General features: G+C 40.3%; 1 pseudogene; it reads left to right on the top strand.

Annotated features, from left to right (window-relative positions):
- Window positions 1-11,069: 11,069 nt before the first annotated feature.
- On the top strand, window positions 11,070-11,634 carry LOC101583306 (annotated as a pseudogene).
- Window positions 11,635-13,743: the final 2,109 nt, after the last annotated feature.

The raw sequence follows: 13,743 nt of genomic DNA, 5'->3' as shown, positions 1-13,743 counted from the left end.
TTTTTCAATAAAATTAATTAAAAAATAAAAATAAAATTTTTCATAATTAAAAATAAAATAAAACAAAGGCAATGTAGATTGCAACCAGCAGGGCTGTAGGGATAGGCTCTCCAAACCTTTAGTTTTCACATTACGACAATCTGTGTGTCAAATGCCAAACATAGAGCTACAGGACAATATTTATTCTTCTTGCTTAGGTCTTATTCTCTTCTATTTTCTATTCTTCCTTTTCAGAATGATAATGCTTACCCCAAGCCATTGTATCTTGGGAGCTTAGAACTTGCTTTTTAATTGTCATAAGGGCTCACAAATAAGATTTTGCTTTGCATAATAGGGAAGAATTTGCAATTGGGCTTTTGAGCAATTCTGGAAATGTTGAGACTTTGAGGGACAGATGAGTACATTTTCAGTTCTATGCAGGATAGTCGCACCGTGCTAGGCAGAAATATGATTTTATTGTTGTTTTTACTTAGAGATTAAGCATGGCTTAAGGTGGTATATCTGAGTACCAAGTTGACAAGTTGTGGCCTGTGGTTGTTAATTCCGCCTGTTAAATTGATTGTCTTAAGAGACACCTAGATTAGGAAGGCGCACTCCTGGGTGTGTCTGGGTGGATCACGGAAGCATTACATTGGGTATTATATCTAGTCCCTTATCTTTCCCTTTTAGGTTCTTCCCCTGTGCCCTGCTTCCACACCATTATAAATTGAGCAGATGTCTCCTGCTATGCCTTTCTACCTTGATTTTTTTTTTTTAATGTATTTGGTGCAAGGTATAACTACACAGCTTGGACTTGTAGTGATCCTCCTGTTTTCAGCCTCTCCAGCACTGGAATTACAGACATGCACCATCACACCCTGACTTGGTCGCTGGCTCAGTGCACCAGGAAGACAGGGCTAACACGGCAGGGGAATCAAACTCTGGTCCCTGCACTTTCCTAAGAGGGACTTAGTCTGCTGAGCTATCTCTTATTTATTTATTTATAATATTTTTAATATAAAACTTTATATAAAAGTTTTTCGGGTTTTTTTTTTTTTTTTGGCAGAACCAGGGATTGAACTCAGACCCTTGCACTTGCCAGGGAAGTGCTTATTCTACTAAGCCATCTCCCCAGCCCCATGCTGAGCTATCTCACCAGCCCTCCTTTCTACCTTGCTATTCCTGGCATGGAGTCGATTAGCCATGTACTGAGACCTGAAGCTTTCAGCTAACATAAACCTTTCCTCCTTTAAATTGTGTATATCAGGTAGTTTGTCCCAGCAACAGAAAGCCTACTACATTTTCTTTTTTCCTCTGGTGGATATTTTTAAATAGCTTATCTTCCAGATCGCTGATTGTTTTTCTGCTTAATCAATTTTGCTATTTATGTATTCTAATGTATTTCTCACTTAGTGCATTTTTATATACTAGGCTTTCTGATTCTTTTAATTCCATCTCTCTTCTAGGTTTCTCTGATAAAGTAGCAAGTGATTCTTGTGCTTGCTTGAATTTCCTTAAGTTTTCTTTTCTTTTTTTTTTTTATATATATTTTTAGGGAAGGGTCTACAGGGAGCTCAGGGTCTCACTACTAAATTGGACTCATAGTGATCCACCTGTTTACAGCCTCCCAAGAGCTGGGATTGCACGCGCACGCCACCACACCCAGTCTCAATTGCCATCTCAGCACACCCCCAGGGGCGGGGCCAGCACAGCAGGCCTGGGGAGCGAACCCCCAGCCTCTGCGCCTCCTTAAGTTTTCTTAACACTGCAGTTTTAAATTCTCTGTCCAAGAGTTCATACATGCAGATTGCTTTATACTAAGTTACTGGTATCTATTTTGTCCTTCTGGGAGGTAAACGTTTTGTAAAATTTCTTGATAAATGAGACAGCTGCACATTGAAGGATTTGGTATTTCAGTATTCCTGATACAGTTTTGTTTGTGCCTCTCCTTTCAGAAATTCTGAGTATACCTTTTAGTTTCTCTCAGCCCATAGGCACTTCATCTGCTTCTGCACTTAAAGCTCTAAGTCCAGGTTTGTCATGAGTCCCAAATCAGTACATTTTCACTGCTTCAGCATTAGAGGATGCTCTGAACCTAAGTTTGTTGCAAATTCACAGTTGGCATATTGTACAAAATGAACTGAGGAAGTATCTAAAAGGGATAAACTATTCCTGCAATCCTCTATTTGGAACTGGGACATGTCCAGATGCCTTATTCACACTCATTACGCAGTGGTCAAGCACCACAGGATTCTGCCTAGCACTAGACCTCATCATTCAGAGACTGGCTGTAGGCTCCTAATGTAGTAACTTAGGGCTATATTCTTTTTCTTTCATTAATGAGACAAGTCTCTCCATGTTTTCCTGTCTGGAGTTGGGACAGAGATAGGGCATGCAGATCTGTGGCCACTAATCCTGCAATGTTGGGTTGCGCCTGGAGCCTACATCCCACCATCACTGCAGAGAACAGGGACAGGATGGAGGGCCATGCCTGCTGCTGTGATGTACTCATGGCCTGAGTCTGGTGCAGCCAGCCAGAGGTAATGCCAGCCAGGATACAAATCAGTCTCACTAGGGCTGTGGGTATCCACCTGGCGTTAGGGCTGGCTTAGGGGCTTTATCTCTGGGTACTGGCTTACAGACAGGTACCATAGTAATTCACCAGGTGTTAGGTTTCAGTGGCTGGAAAGAAAGTTTCAAGACCAAATTATATATTTATTTAATTCTCTGTCCCATTCTCCAGAAAATAGAGTGCTTCTTCATGCCCTAATGCCTGAATGTGAGGGAGGCAGGCCTTTGATATGACAGTTAACCGATTGGGTCAGCTTGAGTAAGATACCCAAACAAATTGGATCAGCATAGTTCTGAGCTTGGCTGAGGAGACATACTGAAGACAGAAGACCCACTCTAAGCTTGTGTCTTAGTTACTTTTTACTCGTTGCTGGGACAAATACCCGACACTCAAAATGAAGGAAGGAAAGGTTTATTAGCTCACAGTTACTGGAGGGTTCAGTCCATATTCCGCTGGCTCCAAGGCAAACAACAGCAGTTCATGCGGCAAAAAACAATGAAGAGCAGCGGAGGAGCAGCATCTCCAGTGGCGTCTATCAAGCCTCTCTTTTCCTTCTGCACTGACTGCGAAGACCAGCGCTCCCCAGTGAAGATCGGAGCTTCTCCAAAGTGGCGCGGCTGCCAAGATCAAGCTCGTCCAAAGACTGAGACTTCTCCACGGAAGCAGGGCGGGGTAGCAGGAAACCAGGCGGGGGGCAGAAAGCCTTTCTCAGTTCCTGGGCCCTGCCCACCTGCAGGGTGAGGCCCCCACGCTGCCGGAGCTGATTCAGCCAAGTTGACACAATGTATCAACTAACACAGCTTGTCATCTATAAAAGGGAAGGGAAACAAAGAATGAAAGTTTGCATCTGTTTCCTTGGGGGAGCTGCGGTCTTCTCTTTCTTTCTTTCTTTCTTTCTTTCTTTCTTTCTTTCTTTCTTTTTTTTTTTTTTTTTTTTTGTATTTTAGGGAAGGGTCTACAGGGTGTTCAGGATCTCACTACTAGATCGGACTCAAGTGATCTGCCTGTTTACAGTCCCCCAAGAGCTGGGATTACAGGTGCATGCCACCACGCCAAGTCTCAATTGCCATCTCAGCATGCCCTGGGGGCAGAGCCAGCATGGCAGGCCCGGGTATCAAACCCCCAGCCCCTGCACCTGCTTGCAGGTGCTTTAATCTGCTGAGCTATTTGGTTAGCCCTTCACTTTCAATTTAGACATCATCTCTTGGCTTCCAGTGTAGACTCATTAGCCTCCAGCACAGACACATCAGCTTTCTGACACAAACACTTCAGCCTTCCTTTTGGCCTCCTAATCTAGACTTGCACAGGCCACTACAGTGAGTTCCAGATCTTTGACTGAATCCTTAAGAACACCAGTGTGCAGGCAGACCTTTCACACTCTTCTGCATTTAAATTAGTGGGCAGCCATCATAAGCCAATCTTGTAAATTCTTATATATTAGTACGTCTTGAACTAAATCTGTTTCTCTAGTAAACACTGACTGACACTGATTTTGGTACCAGGAGTGGGGTCAGGGAGACATCCACCCAGATTTTAAAGAAGGACTATGGAGACCATGCAGTGTGCCCAAGCGTTCAAAGCTGTGAATGTGAAGCTAAAGGTGCAGTGAAGACCCCAGAAGCTTGGAGGGGCCAGAAGGAAAGTCACAGGAGGAAGATGAGCCAGCCAAGAGAGAAGTCATGGAAGACACAATCATTAGAAATGCCACAGAGGAGGAGATACTCAAGCCCTTTGGAATTCACATTTAGGCACAGATTGTACCAGATGCTGAACATTGAACTTCAGGATTTTTTGTCCTGCTGGATTTTGTAAAAATTTTATGAAAAAAAAAGATCAAACAAAATTTCATAAGAAAATAATAGAAGAATAACAATAGTTAATAAGTACTTGTTGATATCTTTAAAGTAGATCCTCAGGGTACAAGATATGGACATAAAAATGTCTTCAATCAATATTAGCACAAACCTTCCTTTTTAATGATCTATGAGACACTTGTATTTTTTCCCTTTTCCCTACTGTTCTTTCCTTTTTCACACATTATAGTTACTTTTTCTTTTTAAACAATTTCCCCTTTTACAATATCTATTGTACATTACAGACTTTACTTACTCTTTCAAATTCTCAAACAAAGGAGACAATATGCCATTTGAACCTGTGAGTTTGATTTATTTCACTATGAGTATGGCCTGAAGTTGCTTTCACTTGTCTATAAAAGTCTCATTTATCCTACTTCATGACCCAGTAGTACTCCATTATGTGACAATACCACATCTTTTTTTTTTTATCCATTCCTTGGTTGATGGGCAATTGGATTTTCTAAGATTTAATTGTGACAAACTGTGCTGCTATAAACATATGTACACATATATTGCTGTGGTATGATGTTTTTAATTCTTCCAAAAAGATACTGAGAAAGAGCATAGTTGGATCAAATGGAATTTATAATCCTAGTTTTCTGAGGAATGCCTCCTGCCTTTCCTTTGTTGCCCAGGATTGCTTTTGCTATTCTAGGTCTCCTCTGATTCCAGATGAATTTTAGGAATGTTTTCTCTATTTCTATTAGGTATGCTAGTGCTATTTTGATCAGGATTACATTAAATCTGTATAGCCATTTTGGGAATATGGCCACTTCTGCTATGTTGGTTCTTCCAATCCATGAGAAAGAGATATCTCTCTATTTTCTGGAAAGGAATAAATTTCCATTTTATTCTCTTTGATCTCCTTTTTCAGAGAGTACTATTATTGTCCATATACTAATACTTTATTTCCTTTGATAGATTGATTCCTAAGTCTGTCTATCTGTCTTTGTTTCTTTCTTCTAAATTTTTTGAGATGCTATTGTGAAGAGGAGGATTTCCCTTATTTCTCTCTCAGTGAGTTTGTTGTTTGTGTACAAGAATGCTGTTTAATTTTATGGTTGGGGGCTGGAGAGATGGCTCAGTAGAATAAGCACTTCCCTGACAAGTGCAAGGGCCTAAATTCAATCCCCGGTTCTGGAAAAGAAAAAAAAAATATTGTTGACTTTGTATCTTGCTATGATACTGAATTTGCTTTTGTTTTGTTTTGTGTTTTTTTTTTTTTTTTGTATTTTAGAGAAGGCTCTACAGGGTGTTCAGGGTCTCCCTACTAGATCGAACTTGTAGTGATCCACCTATTTACAGCCTCCCAAGAGCTGGGATTACAGGTGTATGCCACCATGTCCAGTCTCAATTGCTGTCCCAGTGGCCCCTGGGGGCAGGGCCAGCGCAGCAGGCCCAGGGATTATGATACTGAATCTGGTCATTAAATCTAGAAGTCTTTTGGTGGAGTTTTTTGGGAATCTTCTCTGTAGAGTATCATGTCACCTGAAAATAATGATAATTTCACTTCTTCCTTTCCTAGTTTTATTACTTTTATTTCTCTGTCTTGTCTAAATTGATCTGGTTAATATTGCTAGAACTATATTCAATCAGAATTGTGGTGACATTGGTCGTTGGTTTATCATAGATTATTTTTATCAGATTGAGGTAAAAAACATCCATGCCAATGTTCTGTAGAGTATCATGAATGAGTGTTGGACTTTATCAAAAGCTTCTTCTGCATCTATTGAGAAGTAATCATGTGCTTTTTGTTTGGCTCTACTGATATGATGTATTATATTTATTGATTTGCATATGTTGAAACATCCCTGTGTTCCTGGGAAGAATTGCACTTAGTCGTGATGTGTAATCTTCTTGATGATTTGCTGAATTCTGTCTGCTAGTATCTAATTGTGGATTTTGGAATCTGTGTTCATTAGGGAGATTGGCCTGTAGGTCTCTTTCTTGATTGGGTCTTTTTCTGATTTTGCTATCAGGATAACACTTGCCTAAAGGAAAGAGTTAGGAAATATTGCTTCCCTTTCAAATTCATTAAAGAGTTTGGGAAATATTAGTATTAAACCTTTTCTAAATGTCTTGTAGAATTCAGCAGTGAATCCATCAGAATCTGTGTTTTCTTTTTTCATAAGTTTTTAATTACATTCAGTTTCATTGATCGAAATTGGTTTATTCAGAAGCCTTATGATACCAGAAGATGTGTGGCACAAGGAAATCAGTCCTAGGAGGGAAATTTATAGTGGATAATTCTCGCATAAGGAATACAGAGCAAGCACGAATAATCTAATACTGTACCTCAAGTGTCTAGAAAAAGAAGAGCAAGTTAAGCCTAAATCTCATGCAAGGGAGGAAATTATAAAGATCAGAGCAGAAATGAATTCAATTGAGACTAAGAAAACAAAACAGAGAGCTAATAAATTGAAGAGTTCATTCTTTAAATAAATAAAATTGATAAATCCTTAGCCAATCTTGTCAAATAAAAAAGGAAAGAAAATACTCATATGTATGTATTCAGGAATGAAAAGCTATGAAATCACTGTGGATCTTGTGGAAATTCAGAAGATCATCAATACTGACTTTGAAAATCTTTACTTTCAGAGGATGAAAAACACAAAAGAGATGAAGAGATTCTTGGATATGTATGAAATACAAAAGCTGAACCAAAAAGATAGAAAACTTCTGAATAAACCAATTTCAATCAATGAAACTGAAAATGGAATTAAAAACTTATCAAAAAAGAAAAGCACAGATCCTGATGTATTCACTGCTGAATTCTACAAGATTTAGAACTAGGTTTTGGTAATCTTCAGAATTTCTATAGGTCTATAATGATTTCACCCTTTTTGTTCCTTATTGCATGAATTTGAATATTTTCTTTCCCTTTTTTAATGAGGTTGGCTAGGGGTTTATCAATTTTATTTAGTTTTTCAAAGAACCAACTTTTCAACTCATTAATTCTTTGTATTGTTTCATTAGTTAGTTTCTATCGCATTTATTTTTGCTCTGATTTTTATAATTTTCTGCCTTCTTTGGGCTTTGAACTTCACTTGCTCTTTTTTCCTAGAAGTGTGAGGTGCAGCATAAAATTGTCTATTTGGATTCATTCTGTTTTCCTAATGTGAGAATTCACCACTATAAATTTCCCTCTTAAGACAGCTTTCATTGCATCCCACAAGTTCCAGGAAGTTGTATCTGTGTTTTTGTTTGATGGTAAATATTGTTTAATTTCTTCTTTAATTTCATCCATGACCCATTGGTTATTCAGGAGGGTATTATTTAGTTTCCATGTGCTTACAGAGTTTTTGTTGTTTCCTTTGTCAATAGTTTCCAGTTTCACTGCACTATGGTCAGACAATATGCATGGAATAACTTTGATTCCTTTGCATTTACTTAAGCATGTTCTTTGTGCTAGCACATGATCTTTTTTTTTTTTTTTTTTCGGGACCAGGGATTGAACTCAGGCCCTTGCGCTTGCCAAGGAAGCGCTTATTCCACTGAGCCATCTTCCCAGCCCCTTCATGATCTATTTTGAAGAATGTCCCATGTGCAGCTGAGAAAAATGTATATTCTGATGCTGTTGGGTGGAACACTCTGTGAAAGTCTACCATGTCCATTTGTTCACAAGTTTGGCTTAGTTATGTTATTTCTTCACTCATTTTTGCATGGTTGATCTACATCTTTATGTCAATGGGGTGTTAAAGTCTCCCAACACAATTATGTTATTACTCATTAGATTTTTCATATCTGTTAAAATTTGTGTTATATAGTTGGGTGTTCCTACATTGGGTGCATATGTATTTATAATTGTTATCTCTTCCTCTTGTAGCTTTCCCCTAACAGGTGTGTTGTGACCTTTTTTGTCTTTTAATCACATTTGGTGTGAGGTTGATATTGTCAGCAATCAGAATAGCTACCCTTACTTTTTTCTGCATCCCTGTTACATGGAGTACTGTTGTCCATCCTTTGACAGTCTATTAATTCCTTTTTGAATTACATGTATTTCTTTTATGATGCATATTGTTGTATTTTGTTTCTTTATCCACTATGGGAGTCTGCTTTTTTTGTGATAGTGAATTGAGGCCATTTAAGTTGATAGTTATAGCTGATATGTATTGGCTTATCTTTGTCGTGTTGTTTTCCTACTATTGGATCCCTACTTCCCCCTTTACTTAATTGCTTGCCCTCCTTGGTTGTTCTCTTCTATTGTTGTTCAAGTTATGATCATTTTTGTCTCTTTCTAAAATATCTGTCAGTACTCTTTGTAGGGTTGATTTGGTAGTTATGAATTTGTTCAATTGTTCTTTGTCATGAAAGTATTTAATCTCTCCATTAAATTTGATAGATAATTCTTCAGAATACATCAGTCTGTGTTGGAAGTTATTTTCTTTCAGGACCTAAAATACTTCATGCCAAGCTCTTCTTGATTGGATGGTTTGCGTTGAGAAACCTGGTGGGATTCTGGTGGGCTTTCCATTATAGGTGACCTCTTTCTTTTCTCTAACAGCTTTTAATATTCTGTTCTTTTGCTGAATTTCTGAGATCTTGATTATTATGTGTCTAAGTATAAATTTACTTTGATTATGACTAATTGGAATTCTGTCTGCTTCAGCTGTGTATCAGATTCTTTTTCCATGCTTGGGAAATTTCTGCAGATACTTTTTTAATGTCTTTTGTATTATCTCTGGGTGTTTTGTTGATACCATTAGTTTTGTATTCTTTTTCTTTGCATCATCTTGAAGCTATTTTATTGTTGTTTCATGGCTTCTCATTATTTTTAAGACACGCTTCCTTTTGTGTTCACTACTGCAATGCTATCTTCAAGGTCTGAAATTCTATGTTCTGTTTCATTCAAGTGGTTTTGACAACTTTCAGTGGAATTCTTAATATCCTAAATATCTGTTTGAATCTGTTTCATGCATTCTAATTCTTTCTTGTATTGTTCATTCAATGTTTCTATTAGTTTTCTATTTATTTTAATCTGTGTCTTCCTTAGATGTATCAAACAATTCTTTCATGATTGTTGTCATTTTTTTTAACCTGAGAGATTATTTCTGATCTGATTTCCTCCATAGCCTGATAGAATTGTTTCTTTACTTCAGTTGCTGTCATCTCAGACATTCCAGGTGTGTGACTTCTAAATTCTTCTATGACCTTGTCTCCTGGACTTGTTTTGGGTGGGCTAGCAGTCTGATATTGCCTTTTGTTCCTTCCTTTTGTCATCTTTTGCACTGATGGTAGATAAGCACAGTGCAGATTGGCAAGGCTCTCCAGAGAGTATGAGGGCAGGGTAGGCTCACCAAAGCTCCAGCTGTGTAGGGCTCAATGTGGCTTCTATTTCTTTAAGGAGAGGGGGGGTAAGCCACAGTTCAAGAAGGATCTGATGATGATGAGTACGGGCCAAAGTTGTGCAGGGCTCTCTTGATGGTGGGATGGAGCAGGATAGTGTTCTTCAAGATTCCTGCAGGTCACTGTGGTAGTCACAACTCCTCAGTGGTCTTTGGCGGGGGGCAGTTGGATTTAGCACAATCCATTGGGAAGGTTGGGGAGCAGGGCTAGAGATGCCAAGTCTCCCCAACTGACTTCAGGGCAATGAGTGATGGCCAGGACCAGCAGATTCTGGGGGAAGGCTGGAGGGGTTGGGGTTAGTCTGCTGGGTCTCTCTGGAAGTCTTCAGGGTGAGCAGGGACAGCTGGACTCAGCAAACTCCGGTGGGAAGCTCTGCATTGATTCTGATCTGGGTACAAGTCTGTTACTTCTCAAATATGTCTACTTATTTCTAAACTCCTATCAAGTGGTATCATAAATCTCAATGTATTTCCATGATTCTATAATCTATGTTGTATAATTCTTTAATTTTACTCTTCTATTTTGATGAATAATTATAGCTCCCCGCACCCAGCACCCAGAACAGTGCCTGACACATAACTAAAATTCAACTCATACTCATTTGTGATTAAGTGTATCAGTGGAAAGTAAGTTCCTCCAAGTAGCTACATCATTTCACATTTGTATCACTGTGACACATTGAGGATAGACTCCCTTTTGATCTATCCTTTGTTCATTCTACTTCATTCAATAACAGTACTATTTTTTATAAATCTCATTATGTTACTTGCCAAATTTTTTAAAAATGTAGTTTGTGCAGGGTCTCATTATGCAGCTTGGACTCGTAGTGATCCTTCTGATTTCAGCCTCCCCAGATTACAAGCATGCGCCACCATGCCCAGACTCAGTCCCCAGCTCAGCGTGCCCAGGGGTGGGGCCAGTACAGCATGTGGCGCTGGGGATCAAACCCCAGTCCCTGTGCTTCCCTAAGCAGGCGCTTAGTCCATTGAGCTATCTCGCTGGCCCTAAAAATATCTTTTACCCTGCTTCAAACTGGACTATCTCTTCACTATTTTAAGACTTTCTAGGCCTCCTGCCACTTCCCACCTTCACTCACTCACACTCCGAGTCCACCTTCCTCCTTTGGTTTTCTGTAGTTGGTTTTAACCTTTAGTCTCTGGATCTATCTGCCCTAGTCTTTGAGCTTAGTACTCTCAGATAGGCGTGTCCTCCACATGAGGAGGCCAGATCTCGCTGAGCTTTTCATCTGAGATGTTCAAGATACTTTGTACAAGCTTGCTACATAGGCCATGTGTTCTTAAGCACATTGGCAAGCAATGGTTGCCATCCAAGAGAAGCTGGAGATTGTTGGGACTGGAGCTTGTGGTAAGACATGCTCACAGTCTTCAGTGAGAACCAGGGCCCAGAGGCATATGTGCCCACAGTGTTTGAGAACTATGTGGCAGATGTTGAAGTGGATGGAAAGCAGGTAGAGTTGGCTCCATGGGACACAGCTAGACAGATCATGATCGCCTGAAGGCTTTCTTCTACCCAAACACTGATATTACATTGATTTTTTTCTCCACTGACAGCCCTGATAGTTTAGAATAGTGGGCCCCAGAAGTGAGGCATTCCTGTCCTAGTGTACCCATTATCCCAGTTGGGAAAAAGAAGGATCTTCAGAACGATGAGCACAGAAGACAAGAGTTAGCCAAGATGAAGCAGGAGCCAGTAAACCTGAAGAAGGCAGAGATATGGCAAGCAGGAGGGAGCGGTGCCCTGGGGTACACAAAGTGTTCAGCAAAGACCAAAGATGGAGTAAGAAAGGCTTTTGAAATGGCCAGGAGAGCTGCTCTGAAAGCCAGGTGTGGGAAGAAGAAGTCCATCTGCCTTGTCTTGTGATACCTTGCTGCAAGCACAGCACTCAGGAAGTTAATTTTGAAGTGCTGCTTATTAATCTTAGTGTACAATTACTGCATTTTTTCATTTATCTCTAATATGCTTAAGACTACAAATCAAAAGTCATCTTGCTACCAGTATTTGGAAGCCAGCAATGAGTGAGTGCGAGCGTCCAACCCATCTGACCTGCCAGGACACCTCCGACACCGCTCTAGCAGCCCTTTCTGCATTCCAGCTGACACGCCAGGGGCTGGTCCAGAGACTTTCTTAACTTCTAGCTCCTTTCCAGACAAAAAAGTTGGTAACCTCTGTGAATTAGGCTGTAACAACTTTATAACTACCATGTCCTGCCTCTCTAATCTATCAGTTCCAGGGAATTCTGACGCGTCCTCATGGAGTTTATTGGTATCGTTCTGCGGTGGGAAGCCAGTTTTCTTGAAAGCATGCTGAGCCGGAAGCCCCACATCCATGCAGTGACGACCGAGTTACAGCCCTGTGGTTTCATGTTAGTTACCTCACAGTTATCATGTACTGCTGTGCCACTTAATGTACGTTATTAAAAAGAAATATATCATCTGCCCAGACAGCTCAGTGGACTAAAGCTCGTGGTTAGGAAGGCACAGGGACCAGGGTTCAATCCTCGCGTGCTGTGCCTGCCCCACCCCCAGGGTGACTGAGACTGGGCGTGGTGGCCCACACTTGTAATCCCAGTGCTTGGGAGACTGAAAACAGGAGGATCACTAAGAGTCTGATCTCTACAGTGAGACCCTGTAGATATTTTTTAAAATTTTATTTATTTATTTATTTATATTTGTGTGTGTGTGTGTGTGTGTGGCCAGCTCAGCCCACCAGGGGGCTGGGCTGGCTGGCATGTGGTGCTTGGGGATTGAACCGCGGTCCCTGTGCTTTGCTGAGCTTGTTCTAAGTAGGTGCTTTAGACCACTGAGTTATTTCACCAGCCCCAACCCTGTAGATCTTGTACAAAATACACTATCTATATATCAGGCTGGATGTAGGTTTTTTTGTTTTTGCTTTTTTTTTGTATTTTTAGGGAAGGCTCTACAGGGTGTTCATGGTCCATTACTAGATCAGCCTTGTGGTGATCTGCCTGTTTACAGCCTCCCAAGAGCTGAGATTACAGGTGTATGCCACCATGCCCAGTCTCAATCGCTGTCTCAGTGTGCCCCAGGGGCAGGGCTGGCACGGCAGGACTGGGGATCAAACTCCTGACCCCCGCACCTGCTTGCAGGCACTTTAATCCACTGAGCTATTTGGATAGCCCTAGATGTAGTATTTTTGGTATTATTGGATTTCCTAGCACTGATATCTGTCATTCCCACAGAGAATGTATTGTTGGGTTTTTTTTATAAGGAAGTGTATTTGGAAGTAACACTAGATGGAAAATTCATTTTTTTAATTCTATTTTGTCACTTTTTCTGATATGAGAAGACTATCAACCTTTTTTGACCACATACATCCTGGTGCCCTTCTCCAGAAAGGGGTTAGGAACTAGGAATGTGGTTAGAAGACAGCACGGCCTTTCTCACCTGGGCTGCAGGGCCTGGCTCTAATCCACAGCGCCCCTGTCCCTCACCTACTAAGATGCCCTCCCTGAGAAGCCCTCAGGGATGGTACACAGTTATTCTCTTCTCTCCAGATAACTAAAATTTTTATGTACCAATTAAATTTTCCAACTAATAGGATAAAGGCAGTTTTCTTTTTTTTTAAAAAAAAAAAAAAAAAGGACTTTCTATAACTTGGCCCCTACTTTATTTTCCAACACAATCTCTCTACTTACCAAGCCAGATCCTTCAATGATCCATGGAGACATTATGCTCATTTAAGCCTCCATACCCTTGTGTGCAAAGTAGTTGCTCTAAACTAGAAAGTTTTTATTTCTTGTCCCAGTAATGACATATCCTTTCCAGACTCCCAGAAGCCCTAGCTTACCATAGACATCCGTTTGCTCTGAAGTCTGTGGCCCTTTGTAGAACCTAAACATGAGGATTGGAAAGATGAGAAAATCCTTGTTCTCAAGAACTTCACCATCTAACAGTAAAGGGAGGCAATGATGGTGAGAAAAGCCAAAAAATATATACATGATCGGGATGA

The sequence above is a fragment of the Octodon degus genome, unplaced genomic scaffold, assembly GCF_000260255.1.
Source record: "Octodon degus isolate 3935 unplaced genomic scaffold, OctDeg1.0 scaffold00007, whole genome shotgun sequence".
Classification (NCBI taxonomy): Eukaryota; Metazoa; Chordata; class Mammalia; order Rodentia; family Octodontidae; genus Octodon; species Octodon degus.
The sequence above is the reverse complement of the archived record's forward strand: the minus strand, read 5'-3'. Positions and strand labels throughout refer to the sequence as shown.